The 17,204-nt window shown below is 37.0% G+C and overlaps 1 protein-coding gene across 4 annotated transcripts in view; it reads left to right on the forward strand.

Moving 5' to 3' along the window:
• The first annotated feature begins 505 nt into the window (after positions 1–505).
• The window catches only part of LOC127416156 (ankyrin repeat domain-containing protein 6-like), a 66,099-nt gene continuing 49,400 nt past the window's right edge, over positions 506–17,204 (forward strand). For 2 of the 4 annotated variants that reach the window (XM_051655335.1, XM_051655337.1), the window contains exon 1: positions 4,323–4,420. The gene's annotated coding sequence lies outside the window, so the exon portion shown is untranslated. Of the gene's footprint in view, positions 656–4,315; positions 4,421–17,204 lie in introns of those variants that run through there. The other 2 variants (XM_051655336.1, XM_051655338.1) reach the window with 2 other exon arrangements.

Genomic DNA, 17,204 nt, shown 5'->3' on the forward strand with positions numbered 1-17,204 from the left:
TAAAATGGTTATCATTTGAGTGTTCACAGTAAGAAACCAACAGGTAGATGAGCCTTAATGCCAGTGTTATCATGAGGTCATAAATATCACAGGTTTCTCAATCGTAGTCGATCGCTATTTTTTAATCCAAAAGCGCAGGCAACGGATCATGAATATTAATTACTTGACGTTGACGTACCTGATTTGCTGAAACGCAGACGTTGGTAAGAGTGCACATTTTCAGCTCGATCGTACTGTGTTGAAAGCTTTTTATTTTCTTATTTAATAAAAAACAGACATTCATTGAGGAAAGCAGGTTATGTACATTCAGATGTTATCGCTAAATCTGTCTGCTGTGGCTTTGCTTATTCATATTAATTAGGTGACGTGACGGGACGTTACAAAAGTTACCAAGCGCCAGTATTACCTGATTAATATTCATGAGTCAAGCCTTCGCCATAGTAAATTGGCGGTCTGGTTGTAGTAAAGTCGCTCTCTTCACCGCTGGATGGCATATACTCCTCCTCCTCACTTCATTGCGCAGTTTGGATTATGTTTATCAACCGTCAATCATCTTTTCCCACGCAGCAATTTGTGGAATATTGCACGTTTCGGGATAAATCGCTCTAATAATTTGAATAAGGAAGCGCTCATGTGAATATGCCTAGTGTGTGAGGTATGTTTTTAGAGATTATTCACTTGTTTTGTTTCGCACTGTGTTTCCGTGCACAGCTATGTTAACTTCTTCTAAACCACTGCTGTTTGGTGTTACCTTAAGTTTGAGTGGAAGGTCAGGGGCACTTTTGTCTTTAGAGTGATTTGAATAATAATCAGACTTACTGTCTGTGGTTGCTATGACTTCAAAATCCTACACACACACACACACACACACACACACACACACACACACACACACACACACACACACAATGAGGATTTATGCAAATACTTTGGACTAACCCTAAAAAGGAAAACTTTTGTTTTAATAAAAGAAATTCATTTTATTTATTAATCGAGGATGTTCCCAAAGGTATGTTTTGTCAGATTTAGTTTACTTCTGTGGACAATTTAGTCCCAAAACTATACCTAAGTAAACCCACCCACACAGACTGTGTAGTTATTCAAATGTTAACATATTGTTCTAAAGTGAATTGGATTATAATTACGACAGATTAACAGTAACCCAAATCTAAACCATAAAGAACACTTTTTTTGCATTTGTAGATTTGTATGATTTTGGTTCCAAAGCAAGTTTTTGATAGATTTATTTAACTTCCGAGAACAGTTGTCCTCACACATCGTTTATCTGTGTATCATGTTGACATACCAAAGACTTCTGTTCTTTTAAAATCAAGGTTTAATTATAAGTTAATTAACCCAAACTTTTGACATTTTCAGAATAAAATATTGATTTTTCTTTTTGAAGCCTTTTCCCTTCAGAACATCATCAAAAAAAGAAAAAAAAGAAATGTTTTTTTTTCTTTTATTTTAAATGTTTTATTTTTATGCAACCTCTGGGGACATTCTCATTCACCATGTGGCAAGTACACAGTCTGCCAAAATGCTATGCCTATTATTATACGCCTGCATGCCTTGGCATTAGGCTAGTCATCAATGTCTGTCACCTCAACTTCTTGCTGGTAATCTATATTTCTCAAGCGAGACATTTAATGACTTATGTGCATAAAATGGTCATTAGCCTAGAATAGCTTTTATAGCCTCGTAATGCTTTATTATCATTATCTGTTCTTTTGGCAGTTTTTCTCTGGTCTCATCTTCATTTCAAACCCTTTGTATGATGGAGGGGTTTTGGCTCTGATAAAGGGTGTGGTGATATAATTGTTTCTGGTATTGGTCATCTGAAGTACAGATCATATAACAGTTTACTATCATATTTGAAACCCATCAGGTCATGATGTATATAGTTCATGCTTTGTGAAACCGCTGAAAAAAAAAATCATATCATTAATATCAATATTTCAATTTTCCCTCCAAAATAATTCACACTTAAAAGGATAGTTCACCCAAAAATGAAAATTCTCTCATCATTTACTCACCCTCATGTCATTCCAGATGTGTATAACTTTCTTTCTTCAGCAGAACACAAATGAAGATTTTTAGAAGAATATCTCAACTCTATAGGTCCAATTTTGACGCTCCAAAAAGCACATAAAGACATCATAAAAGTAATTCATACAAGTCCAGTGTTTTTATCCATGTCTTCAGAAGTGATATGATAGGTGTGGCTGAGAAACAGAGAAATATTTAAGTAATTTTTTCTCCCTGCCCAGTAGGTGGCGATATGCATGAAGAATGTGAATCACCAAAATCACAAGAAGAAGAATGTGATAGCTAAAGTGGAGATTGAGCAGGGAGGAGAATTTATAGTAAAAAAGGACTTAAATATTGAGCTTTTTCTCACCCACACTTATCATATCACTTCTGAAAACATGGATTTAACCAGGGGCAGACTGGCAATAGGGAGCACCAGACGTTATCCCAGTGGACCACTGGGTAATTTGGACTGGCCCACTGCTACGCAAGTACCGGCCCATCATAAAGGCGATATAGGCAGCTGCCCTGGGCTCGAACATGTTGGGGTGGACCTCATAACTGTAGGGCTTTACTGGTTGTTTTGATCAGTGTTACTATCAGAAATAATTAATAATTATTTCTTTAGTTATTAATTAATATTTAAATTAATTAATTGAATCTAACTCATTAAAACCTCATATGGGGCTCCAGTAAATGTAGTGCGCTACGTTTAGGAGCAAGTTTGGTTATTAGCAATAATTAATAATTATCAAAGATAATTATTAATTATTAAAATCAATAGAACATTGATGAGAATCAATGTTAGCTTTTTTTAATCCTTTAAATCAACAGTTATCAAAGATAATCGTTAATTGTTAACATCGATGAAACATTAATTAAAATTAACACTAGCTTAGTGATCATTCAAATTCAACAATCATCAAAGATAATTATCAATTATCAAAAATCAATAGAATATTAATAAGGATTAACATTGACGGGGCACCACCCTGGGATCAGGGACTAATAACCAGATAGTAAAACAGTCTCAATATTAGATTGTTTTCTTAGGAAAATCGACATCCGAAGAATATCGATTTTCAGGAAGAAAACAATGAATGAAGGTTTGAATCTGAGCACTGACATCCCGTCAGCATGACACAGGCATATGCAAAACAAACCAAAACATTTCTCTTTGAAATATAACAAAGTTTATTTATGCAGTAATATCAATTAATAATTAATACAATGCAGTCAAGAAACTTCCGACTTACAACTACAAACTAAACAGTGATATGATTAGATATGGAAACTAAAATAATCCTATAACACATAAGGTGTGTGTGTGAGAGAGAGTGTGAGTGTGAGGTTAGTACAAGAGTGTATATTGTGTATATTAGACTTTAAATTGTGTTGTGTTAATTTGATGTTATTTTAAATTGGTACTGTCTCATCACTGTCACGACTGCTATATTGATCGGAACTGCACCCAAGAATTTCACACACCATTGCACTTGTGTATATGGCTGTGTGACAATAAAGTGATTTGATTTGATTTGATTTGAGAGAGAGAGAGAGAGAGAGAGAGAGAGAGAGCCCTAAAGCCGATTTCGCAGTCGTGGGAGAGAAAGCAGCTGTTAGTTTATCGCTCAGAGACGCGGTGGACGGCTCGTAAAAGTCCCGCGTTCTTTGACTCTTTAGTGGATAAACTCAGTTTACCTGTCTCACCCGCGATGGCGAAAATGCACAACAGCCCAATGTGATTGGACTACAAACAGCAAAACAAATTCGTGATAATTAATACCGAGTATTAATAATAAGCGGACATGGCGGTCCATAAACTGTACAAGCCCAAAACCTTGAAACACAAGAATAACACACTATAATATTCTATCTCTGCCCAGACGTAAACCTCTTACTTGAATCGCATGAGGACAGAATGTGTGTTCATCCGTCCTTTAATTCCGACCCGGTTCCTTGAGGCTCGGGTGATGACGGGAGGCCGTTTCCTCGCTCTGTCGGCGGCCGGTACGGCTGTTGACTGTCGGCGGCCGGTACGGCTGTTGATTGTCGGCGGCCGGTACGGCTGTTGATTCTCGGTGGGCTGGCAGAGAACTCAGAAATGTCGACTTGATTGAAGATGGAAGAGAAATCTTTAATCTCTTCACTTCTGCAGGCAAACGGATAAAGTTGCGGATTGCTTGGCGGTCTCCTTCGGATCCATTAGAGTGTTCTGTTGAACACAGAGTAATCTCAACTCGTCCAGCGAGATGGAGATTGTATGGCCACAGTTTCAAGTCAGATGTTACTTCCTTGTGCCACGAGGTTGCACCTGAGAGCAGCGATGAACTGCGTCTCCACACTGCAAACAAAGTTGCTGGAAGCAAATCCCGGAAGCATTTCAGAGGTATTTCAACTCCTGATGATGTCATGTTTGAGGGACGTTCTGTTGTGTGCCTCATCCAATAGAAGTTGAGAGTTCGATCCTTTAGTGAGCAAGGCTTCATGGGATTTGTAGTCTGTTTTGGACTCCCTTTGTTTGATTTTGGCGCAATTTTTATCAGTATAATTTACGACTTGGAATGTGGGGGCTTGAGTTAGGTTTTTACGACTGTGTTAGGCCTGCCTTTGTCTTCTATCTGAATACATGAGGCCCAACATAACAATGCAAATTTAAAAATAAAATAAAATAAATGCTGGAAAATTGTATTATACATTGTATGTAATTAATTTTTTTTATAAATTCTTACAATAATAAAGAAAAGCAAAAACATGTATATATACAATCAACATTTAAACCCCACAACCACCCCTCCCAATCCCCAACCCTGCCCCCCAACAAACATCCCTGTGGTCACACAAGAGTAAATATACAGAAAAAAGCAAACAAACACACACACAAATATATATATATATTATAATCATACTAAATTAAAACTATACCACTCCACCTCCTGCCACCACCCCTGGAAAATCATCCTCCTTTCTTATCGCGGCTGCTAACGGTTCCAGGGAAAGACAGAACAATAATGGGGAAAGAGGGCAACCCTGCTGAGTGCCCCTATTCAGAGTAAAATAATCTGAAATTAATCCATTTGTTTGTACCGCTGCTACAGGGTGTCTATAAAGTAACTTAATCCAACCAATAAATGTACTCCCGAACCCGTACATTCCAAAATCTTAAAAAGATAATCCCATTCTACCATATCAAAGGCCTTTTCGGCGTCAAGTGAGATGGCAGCGACCGGAGTCTGATCATTCGCTACTGACCACATGATATTGATGAAACGCCTAATATTATCAGAAGAGCTGCAGCCCCGAATAAACCCCACCTGATCTATATGTATAAGAGTTAATCGGTTAGCCAACATTTTTGACAATATTTTTTACATCTAGCTGGATCAGGGAAATTGGACGGTAACTCTTACACTCGCTTGGATCTTTGTCCTTTTTAAGAATCAGACAGATCCGGGCTTGCATCATGGTTGGTGGAAGCTTTCCATTCTTTAATGATTCCGTATAAACTTCTAGCAAAAGTGGAGCCAGATCTGTAGCATAAGATCTAAAAAACTCACAAATTTGTGAGGCAAAATTACATAACAGAAAATACTTTGTAAAATAAACCCAGCAAATTGGAAGAATGAACACAAAGAACGTGTAGATTAATTCACAGAACTGTCTTAAAGGTGTGATCTTCCACAAGACAAATTCCAGCTGATATAAAACCGTTCAGATTCCTCGGACAGGCAAACGAATGTTCAGTGAGCCAGCTGTTATGAGTTCAACGGATGACCTAATCCTTCCAATGTCCCGTAAAATAACTCAACAAAACAGACTCCAGCCAATAGAAGGCATAAACTCAAGGAACATTCAGATTCATCCACAACTGTCCCGAAGGAGTTTTATTCCACAAAACAAACTCCAGTCGCTAGGCGGAGCCAGCACAAAAAGAAACAAAAAAGGCGCCCAGCTCACTTGGGTGCAATGTGAGAAACACACCATGACTTCATCAGTCCATTGATTTTATGAAAGACATCGCTTGTTGTGGGCATGTAAATATTTTGTGGCCATCCCTTAGTGTCTACTCTCAATTTGGCCAGGAACATCAGTGCAAAAGTGACCCTCTGTCAAAGTAAGAGTTTCTTGCATTCCTTGAATCGATCGCGTTTCTCTCTTTTCGAATTTGCAAAGTCTGGGAACAAGAAAATGTTGTGGTTCTCCCAAGAAAGCCTTCCTTTGCTCCTCACCTCGCGTAACATGAGATCTTTATCAGATGATCTCAGAAATTTGGCCAGGATTGATCGGGGCCTGTCTCCCTCCTGTGAGGTCACTCGATTTCCAGCTTATGGGCTGTTATGTCGAGCAGACTTGAGAAGAGCTCGTCTAGGAATTTCACCATATCTCGGCCTTCCTCATGCTCAGGAATTCCAACAGTTCGGACGTAGTTTTGCCAATTACGATTCTCAAGGTCTTCCAACTTTTCCCAAATGTGTTCCAAATCTACTTTGGACACTAGCGGATTAGCAGCTAAATCCCTCTCTGATGACTCCAGATAATCGATCAGTTTCTCGACGTCCCCGATTCTTGTAACCAACTCTGTGAATTTCGACTCTATTGCAGTAATCGATCGACGTATTACAGCAAGATCCTCCAAGTCCACCACGACCTTCACCAGCATTACAGACATGCTGGACAGCTGACTTTGAATCTCTCCCGCCGCACCGTCCAAACCGAGCCCCTGGTCTGTGGCCTGTCAGGGGCTTCAGCTTGAGCACATAAGTGTCTTTTAATGTCTCCAGAGCCTGAGGATTTTGAATTCTTTGACATGTTGACTTCCTAGAACAGTTATGTTGCAGGGTGTATCGAATCTCACCAGTTTATAACATAAAAAGAATTAAAAACTAGCAAAGTGCGCAGAGCTCTCCGTTCACATGTCCGACCCCCGCATGGTGCCACGCGACTGTCCCGAAAATTTATTAACTCTTCATGACAAGCCAATACTCTGGCTTTTATTTTGAAATAATGTAATAGCTGGCTTTTATTTTGAAATCACTTACACATCAGAGCGCATATCCATTTGTATGCATCATCTCTGTACCTTGTTTGTACCTTATTATTTGACATTCAAATCACAATAATGGTGACAAACCAAAGCTCTAAAGAATCATTAAATGACAAATAACTGCAAGTTACTACAAATACAATAACAGTAGCGTAAATAAAAGTGGAAAACAGTAAAGCTATGAGCAGTAGTCATTTGCATAATTTATTCATAATGCAGTGAGCTGAAGTGCGGCTTGCTGAATAATGCTCATGCCTGATAAAAATGCAGAAAATAAGATTACTTGTGGCAGTTTGAGTCTTTGAGTCTTACTTTGTTTGAAGGACAGCGCTTGTCAAAGCATTGGGCTTCTCACTTTTTCACAGAGTGAAAATATGAGCTGCAAAGATCTACACTTTAAAAAGTGTTTATTTTTTTACATACAGTATTTTTATATTTGTTTATATTTATATATGTACATATTCTGGCTAACTTTGTTTTCATTTATTATTTTTTAAAATAAACATTTACACAGAAATGTTAAGCATTGTCATTAGTGTCCTGCTGTGTGACACTTTCTTCATCTAACTATTTTAAACCACATTTTCTGATCTTGTATAACTATATATATATACAGTACATGTATAATATATTATAATTATACTTGTTGTTTCCACAACCTCGTATTAACTAAGACGATAGTTGATTTGCACTTCTAGAAAAAAGTTGAAAGATCCTTAAATGCTGACTTGTCACAACACATAAAATACATAATTTTTTTAACCTATAAAACCATTTTATGAAACATTTTTGCACTGGTGGTGGGGCCCGTTGTCATGACTAGCATTCAATAGAAATGTTTCTTTCTTTTTTTTTTTTTTCAACACAAAAATTTGAAATTGAGCCAGAAAATGAAATCAGTGAGCCGGTGTGGTGTGTTGTGGGCCACTCTGGGCCAGAAAGTCCAGGGCCACTTTTAAGTCCCAGTTCACCCCTGGATTAAACCACTGGAGTCTTATGGATTACTTTTATGCTGACATATGTGCATTTTTGAAGATTCAAAGTTGTGGTCACCACTTGCATTGTATGGACCTACAGAGCTGAAATATTCTTCTAAAAATCTTCATTTGTGTTCTGCAGAGGAAAGAAAGTCATACACATCTGGGATGGCATGAGGGCTGAAACAATTAATCGATGTTATCGACAACGTCAGCAATAAAAAAAATTGTCAACAAAAATGGTCAAGTTTTAAGGTTTATTTAATTTTTTGTGACAGTAATGTGTGGATACGTTTGGACTAAACATGACCTTGTATAGGCCTATTATTTATTTTATTTTTAAACCTTGGTTTTTAAATCAGTGGTTTCCTTCAGAATCAAAGCACATCCTTTTGTTCTACTAAAAAGAGAGAAGTCTAATTTTTTTCAGGCAACAGGAAGTGGTGTAATTCCTAAAATTGACTGTGATAAACCATTTGGTCTTTGGTTTCATGAAAACATTTTCAGAACAAAATTAACCAGTTATTTACCAGTTACCAGCATTCAAAAATAAAGTTTTCACTCTGGAACAATTGGAAGTGACTTCGTTCCTTTTATTGGTTTTGTTCTGAAAAAAAAAAAAAGAAAAATATAATAATAACAATAATTGTTCTGTTTTTGAACCGTTTTTAGTCCTGATGTAAATATCAAATGAATACAATATTTTTATTGTGCTTTATTTTTAATTAAGCTGTAATTTTATGTATCAACTAAATGCAAATTTGCACATATATTATTCTGCCTAATTGTATGTAGGGTACAACAGGGCTAAAGGCTCCATTGGGTAAAAGGCTCTTTTGATTTTATTTTCTTCCAAAACACTAAATGGCACCAAAAAATTGCTCACATTGACTCATCCAATCACAATAGAGATAGAATACTTGAGATGTATGTGCCAAATGTGTTTGAAATAAACAGGAAATGGTTCACTCTTTCTGAAGTAGTTATTTTTAATTCTTAATTTATTACTAAAAAAAAGTGTCTTGCTGTCTCAAAAGTATTTGCATAAGTTATATCTATACCATATAACCCCCTGGGGGCCTTTTACCCCTAGTGAGGGAGCCTTTATCCCAGGGGTGGGGCAAAAGGCTCCCTCACCAGCTTTTAAAAAAAAAAAAAAAAAAGAATTGTATTCAAAACAACCTTCTGTTCTTATTTTTTTTTAACACAAATTATGTTGCTCCATCCATATTCAATAAAATAAATGTATTTCTTGAATCTTGAAACACTTTGTGACCAGAAAAAAAAAGCTAATTTTCCTTAAGGTGTGCCTTTAGCCCTGTTGTACCCTAATGTATTTAGGATATATAAAATGTTAGCTATGAAATTAGCCATAGCAAGACAATGAAGTCAGCAAAAATGTTTAAAATGTTATCTCCACCACAGAACACACAATTTAAAAAATGGACTGTTTAGATAAAAATGTCAGTATTCCCCAGTGATCAATGTCCCTTTCAAGGCAATTCAGTCTACTTGGCAGCTATCTTGGGAACGCTGCTTTCAATGGATACAAGCTCATCTATTTGAATGGGAAATGACCAACATCTCCAAAATGGGTGCTCAGAGAGAGAGGTGTCAGGATCCAGAAGCAGTGTTTATTAAACAAAGATAGACGCAAGAAACACCAAAACACAATACAGCCATAAATGGAAAAGACCAGACAAGGAGGAAACATCAGAATTCAAAATAAGAGTTCATAACACAAAAGACACCATATACATGACAATCAAAGATCAAATTTCAAATCAGCAGTAAAATCTGACCACAGTGGTATCATACATTGCACTTCTTCAGTTCAGATGAAGCGGGGGAAAAACCCTCCATTTTTCAGACTGGTCCAGCTAATGCGCATGTGTGTTTTTTGAATGAACAGACAGGCGATGTGTGTATTTAAAAGGTGATTGGCTCTTTTACCTGTAAAGGCGTGACCTCCTTTTCTTCACCCACCTTATCAGTGTTCTAATTTCTCCCATTTATTTGAACACAAGTGCTGTGTCTCGGGCTAAGTAGTTTTTGCCTGTAATGTATGCATGTCCAGTGTTGAACATCGTTAGTGGACAAAGTTCATAAAAGTGAGAGTGTGAAAAGTGTGTTTTAAGGGGGTTTATCATTTGAAGTACAAATGTGCCCACACAGTAGTTGAAGAACCACCCTTATATGTTTCCCCAATAACAGAAACACTCCTTGTTCTGGTCTACAGACCATCAAATAAATCATGAGGCAAATGACTTCATTGTCAGGTCTGCTGGGGGTTAATCTGATAACACAGAAATGTGCGCATTCTTGGAGCATTCTGCTTTACATGTGTGGAAGCTCACTAAAATCAGACCTGTCATTCACCCGATAGATATGCTAACAGTTCACAGTCAAATCTTCAGTATCTGTGTTTTCATGGAAGTCTCTGGATGGATTAACATTAAGCCCAGAAATTGTTCCATTGCTTTACAAAGCAACAGTTGGAATTTCCCCTTTGGAATTCTATGGGACGATTCTAGGGGCCCAGCACAACCACAGTCTTTTTCTGCTTGATTTTGTGATAAATGGCCACTTCACACTGGTTAGCTAAAATGAAGACTGCTCTTACTTCTTAATAAAAGATTATCTACTGTGGGGGATCCCCCTTAAGACGTTCAGTAGTTTATCCCAGAAGCGCTTTGTAAGCGCTAAATGCACTTCCCATTTGTATACCCCATTTGTCCTCGTGCTGGACGCTTCATAAACCAGACTTGACTGGATCATGCGGAGCACTAAACAGCGCGACGCAGACCACAAAACCTGAATTAAACCGAGAATGTTCTACTTTGAAGCACTATGGAGAATATCCAAAATCTCATAAGGCCAGACGGCCATGAAATTCTAAACGGCGCTAATGAGGAAAAGACGAGAAAACATAATGTGTGCCATTACTGCATACTGTTGCATCACCAACAAATGCGCATGGCGTTTTCGAGTTAACTGACAGGTGATGTCTATCTAAAAGGTGATTGTCTCTTTTACCTGCAAGGCAGGACTCCCGTTTCTACATCCTGCACATTGAGTGTTTCAGTTTCTCGTATTTATTTTAAAACCAGTTGTCTGTCTTGAGCAGACCTATTAAGCTTATTATTGGCTATTAGGAGGATACTTCTCACAAAACAGCTCAATACCTCAAACTTAAATCCATCTATTCATTATAGTCATTTCTAAACATTTACCATTTAATCTTGAAGTGGTTTTCTACCCATTTTGCACAGTAAGATGGATTTGTGCCACTTTTACCCTAGTGTGAAAATAAGCTAAATTAAACCTAAACGTCTTAATAACAATACCCTGAAAGCACAAGTCACCGTGATATCTACATTTTCATCTGGAAGATGTCATTTTTAGCATTTAGTCATCTGCGGTATATCACTAAAATGTCCAAAGTTGGATGTTAGGATGACATTTAGCAGATTTCTTTGAAACATGTATGATTTATATATATATATATATATATATATATATAATATTATATGTGAATCTCCTCTTTTAAAGATGCTTGTACACATTAGAAGATTAACAGATGGGATTTTTTTTGTTGTAAAGTCTGGTCTAGTCTGATAAATAGACTGCTTTACTACCGATTGTTTGTCTACACATTTTATTTTTATTTTACTGCAACACACAGTATACCAGTGAACATTTTTTTACATTCTGTGTTGCCATTGCCGCTGCTGGTTTGGATGTTTGGCTGAAAGGGAGGGGAGAGACCGTTGACTGACAGCTGGCCATGTGACAGAAGAGATGGAAGTGAGACAGTACATCTTTTACGGGATGTACGCTGCTCGTCTTCCTGCATTGAACCTTGCAATGTTTCGGTCCGCCTTGGTGATCTGTGCCTTCATCCTTTTCTGATGTTTCTCCCATCTCTTTTCATATTTTTTCTTCATATTTTCTTTGTGGCTGGTCCTTCTTTCCTGACGGTATCTCTGGAACCTTTGCATGAATCTGTCCAGTACGCTGTTACTGGACTCCTGGTCGTTTCTGAGTTCTGCCTCTGCTGATTGTGATCCTGAGGGAGATGTGAAGGATTGCTGGTCTGCAGTTTTCACTGAACCTTCAGAAACACTCTGTATTTCAGCAGGTGGTGGTGTTGTGTCTTCAGGAGCAGACTGAACCAGCGATGAAGGCAGGTTTTCCACTGTATCAAATGACAGTTCAGTGTACTTGAGCTGTATTTGCTGCACTTCTGTCACATCTGTCTCTTTGTCATTTTCTCGACAATGTTCTTGTCGAGCACAGACTTGCTCTTGTTGGTGTTTTTCAGTAAGGAGCTCTTGCCCTTTATCCTCCTCCTCCTTCCACTCCTCTCTCTGGGCTGCCTGCCCTGCCGTTTGGCTCAATTTGTCTTTGGGCACGCTGTGGGCAGTGTCACCATGCTCTCCAAAAAGGCTGTTCACCTGTCCCATTGTGACTAATGTTGCAAGAAAAAGACAATCATGAGTGTTTATTAAAGGAATATTCCGGGTTCAGTACAAGTTAAGGTCAATCGACAGCTTTTGTGTCATAATGTTGATTGCCAAAAAAATTCATTTAGACTTTTCTTTAAAAAAAAAAAAAGCACAAATGTGTGTTCCAGTGAGACACTTGCAATGGAAGTCAATGGGGTCCATTTATGGAGGGTTTAAAGACAGAAATGTGATCTGTAATGTTCAATCTGTAAACATTAAAATTCTCACTGTTTCAAAAGTATAGACAAAAGACATAAACAATATGTGTGTTAACATGATTTTACTGTCATAAAATAACTTACTAACAGCATCTGTGGAAAGTTAGAGCCAATTTAACAACTGCGTTACCATGACGTTGCAATGTCAACAAACCCTAAAACCATAAAATTACTGTAAAATAATGATTTTAAAAACTTTACAGCTCAAATAAAAGTTAACAGAAGAATTAATGTAAGTGCTTTTATAAAATTATAAGCGTCACATTTCTGTCTTTAAACCCTCCAAAAATTGATCCCATTGACTTACATTGTAAGTGTCTCACTGGAACACAGATTTGTGCTTTTATTAAAGATGTGTTACTCCATCAATATATAGTAAAAAAAAATAAAAAATTCTATCACATCAAATGCCACATTAAACTCTACATTTTTTTTAAACATCACTGTACTGAGATAATAACTCTCAATAATATTGGTAAATGTGTTTGAAATAGTTTTAAATTAGTTTTAAATGGGTCAATAGGTGGGTGCTCAGTATGTTAAATATTCTTTAAGATGCTTACCAATACAGGAATTGAAATTGGCAGTTCAAAATATGCTCTAAGTCACTGTAAGTATCTGCAGAGCTGAAGAACTGAGAACAGCTAACTGAACCAGACTCTGTTGGAACTATTATGATGTCACAAAACATCAGTTTAAAGAATATTCCGGGTTCAGTACAAGTGAAGCTCAATCGACAGCCTTTGTGGCATAATATTGAATAACAAAAAGATTATTATTTCAACTAATCCCTCCTTTTATTTAAAAATTACAGTGAGGCACTAACAATAGAAGTTAAGGGGGTCAATCTGTAAACATTAAAATACTTTCAGAAGTGGGATTTCCACCCATCCACCCTTTGCAACTTGAAATTAGGTTTCACTCAAATACATTTTCTTTAAAATATTTACTTGTGCATTAAGTAGACAGTGGGGCAGATTCACTAAGTTTAGCTTTTAATGGCGGTAAAAGCGCTGTTTTTTTTTTTTTTTCTCCATGCACACTCTGTATGCGCTGATTCAATAATGAAATTATACAGATGAGGCAATGGTGCAAACGCACCCACAAAATCGCTGCTGAACACAATTTGCAGTCTGATTCTGCGTGCTATATAGCGGAGGATGCCGCAGACACACGCTGCCGGGACTGTACAGCATCACTTTGATCCAAACACCTGGATCATCTCTTAAACATGAGGAACGTGAGCTTGACGACAATCTGGATATATGCCAGGTTATAACAGTCTTCTTCATCATTTGATGATTATTTGATTAATTACTGCTGATATGATCGCTGAAATACCACGTGCAAAAGTGGCGCAACTGTTTAGTGAATCTGCCCCAGTGAATTTTTTTCTGTCCACATTTAGAGTAATGTTAAATGTGTAAACCTGAACAAAAATATTTCAATTCAAATTGATTTATAGTCTTTAGAAGGCAGAATACAACTGTAATAATGTCAAATTTGGTAGATGTTTACTGTGTGTGTGTTTTTAACAGTTTATTTTCCTCTTAAATTTTCTGCAGACTGCTTAACACCCCATTATGACCCTCTGGTCAGACCCCAGATTGAAAACCCCTGCTCTAGGGCAACTGAATAATAATACATCAATAGAGTTAAAGTCCTATGGATTTCAGGACTTTTAGTTGTTTGCATGCCAGAGAATGATGTCATGTGATTACATTTGTTAAGTAGACTGTCATGCTCTGAAGCGCACTTTAAGTTGTACTCCTATTTCTCTCTCCTAGAACCTGTTTATACAGTATGTGCGTGTCTGATCTCCTTAATGACATGTGTGTTCATAGTAATGTATTTATGGTTTGTCATGTGATTAGTGGTATTGTCAGGAGTTAGACTGAAGATGACAGTGGGCTTGTCATGGGGAATTGTGATTGTTGTTCATTACTTAATGTTACAATTATCACATACCTTTATTACATTTATATACAGTATGAGTAGGGCTGCACAATTTGGACAAAAAGTCATATTGTGATTATTTTGAAAAATATTGCAATTGCGATTTGAACATTTGATATGATAAACTAGTAAGTGATTCCTTTTAACCAAAATTTGGTATTGTTTTGCCCATGTTCTACTGCCAGTAAAAAGACTTGTGCTATTCTTTAAGCAGGGTTCGACATTAACGCTTGTCCGGGACAAGTGGAAATTTTGAGCGGGCAAGTTAAAGAGAATTTTACTTGCCCAGCCGGACAAGTAGCCTAATTAAAATCTCAACAACAAATGTTAGTTCAATAACACGGGACTGCGGGGATTGAGCTCAGTTTTAATCATTCCCTCATGTTTCACTTTAAAAATTCAGGGAGTTCCCTCTATCGCGTCGCCCTCTCTCCCGCTCACCTTCACTCGTGGTGCAGTGTTCAGCAGCTTGTGAGTGCGATCAGTGCGTGTATCTACTGAACTTTAGATTTTACATATATAAACGGGTATACACCTGTTAATTGGACATGCGAATGGTGTTGTACCACATCTTTATAAGCGAGCGATGAGATAAAACTATTGCTCCTGTTTATAATCAACAAAGCTGTCTTCACAAGCGTGCAACGTCGGAGAGATCTAATTTTGTCTCGTCACATCATGGCACTCCCTCATAAAACAGCAAGAAAGGCAGAAATTGCAAAAACGCTTTGTGTAATAATACCGTCTGTAGATTGAAGAGAAATTATTAAAACAGACTTATGCACCCATTACATCTCTCATCTTTCTAGAGCTCCATCTAATGTATCCGAGGTATATTCTCTGCCATGTGAATCGGTCAGTTTGAATAAGTATATAACAATATACTTCATAATAATATTAACACTATAACATGAATAAATTAAACACAATGAAAACATCTATCTTTAATATGCATATCTGTTTTGAATATACAACATAACTGATTTAGCAGCGAGGTTCTCTCAGGATTTTATCTGTTCACATTTTCAATGCATTCTGTCAGTATTAAACAGCTGTTTTTAATGCAACTGGTGAGAATTGACTTGTACTCTCAGAGAGATGATTTACTCAGAAATGAAAATTGGGTAACACGTTACAAAAAGGTTCCATTTGGTAACATGAACTAACAATAAACACCACTTTTATATAATTTATTAATCTTGGTTAATGTTAATTCCAACATACAGTATATTAATACATTTTCATCCATTAAAATAAAAGTTGTATATGTTAACATTAGTTCATGCACTGTGAACTAACAATGAACAATTGTATTTTTTTAGTAACTAACATGAACTAAGATTGATAAATGCTGTAAAATATTGTTCATTGTTAGTTCATGATAGCTAATGCATTATCTAATGTTAATGAACCTTATTGTTAAGTGTTACCAGAAAGTCTGTCATCATTACTCACCTTCATGTTGTTCCAAACCTGTCTGACTTTCTATCTTTTGTGGAACTCAAAAGGAGATGTTAGGGAGAATGTTAGTTTCAGTCTCAATCCACTTTTATTTTATGGAAATAAAAAGATGCAGTGAATAGTGACTGTGACTAACATTCTGCCAAAAATCTAATTTTGTGTTCCACAGAAGAGAGAAATTCATACAGACTTGAGGGTGAGTAATGATTTACCGTCTTTCTGCACTGTGTTCTTAATGGTTCTTAGGTGTAAATGATGACGATGGAGGCTTTTTTTCTTTCTTGCGTTCTTCCTTTTGTTTTTGTCTGCAGGCAAGTGAATGATCAATTTACTTATCCGAAGGACAAGCACGTGACGATGCTTAATGTGGAGCCCTGCTTTAAGGGTTCACTCTTCAGTCCTCTTAAAAAGAACCAAACTCAGACCATTTCACTTTAGCCACAAACAAACAAACAAACAAACAAATGGCCTAAATAAATAAAACAGTGAAACAAAGAAAAACAACAACTTTGTATTCACATTGTACCTGTCAGCTGTGTACTTGTTTGTGTCCACTTTGTGACGGGGTCTCAGCCAGCTATTCATCATCATTATTTTTTGGCACCCAGTCAACTTGAATATTAGGGAAGTTCCGAACAGCCAATATGATCACCAATTTTCTTTTTATCTAATTGTCCAATGCTGATCATTTAACCTTTTATCAGGAGCTCTGTCATTGCTGGTTATATGTAAGTTTTCTGCTCACTGTCACTTTTAACTGAATTTACTTGTTGGTAATACCATAGTTGCCTACACTGTAAAAAAGGTCTGTAATTTTAAAAGACTGTAAAAATGCTACAGTAAATAAATGTAAATTGGTGTTATATTTGAAATAGTTTAATTCATGTTTACTGCATTAATTTAATTTCACATGTGTTACCCTGATGGTGTTTGTGTGAGTGACACTGAGCACTGTCTCTACATGTTTATTGATCATTACTCCTGAAAGAGCCACTATTGATGAACTTCA

Source organism: Myxocyprinus asiaticus, chromosome 25 (assembly GCF_019703515.2).
Source record: "Myxocyprinus asiaticus isolate MX2 ecotype Aquarium Trade chromosome 25, UBuf_Myxa_2, whole genome shotgun sequence".
Taxonomy (NCBI): domain Eukaryota; kingdom Metazoa; phylum Chordata; class Actinopteri; order Cypriniformes; family Catostomidae; genus Myxocyprinus; species Myxocyprinus asiaticus.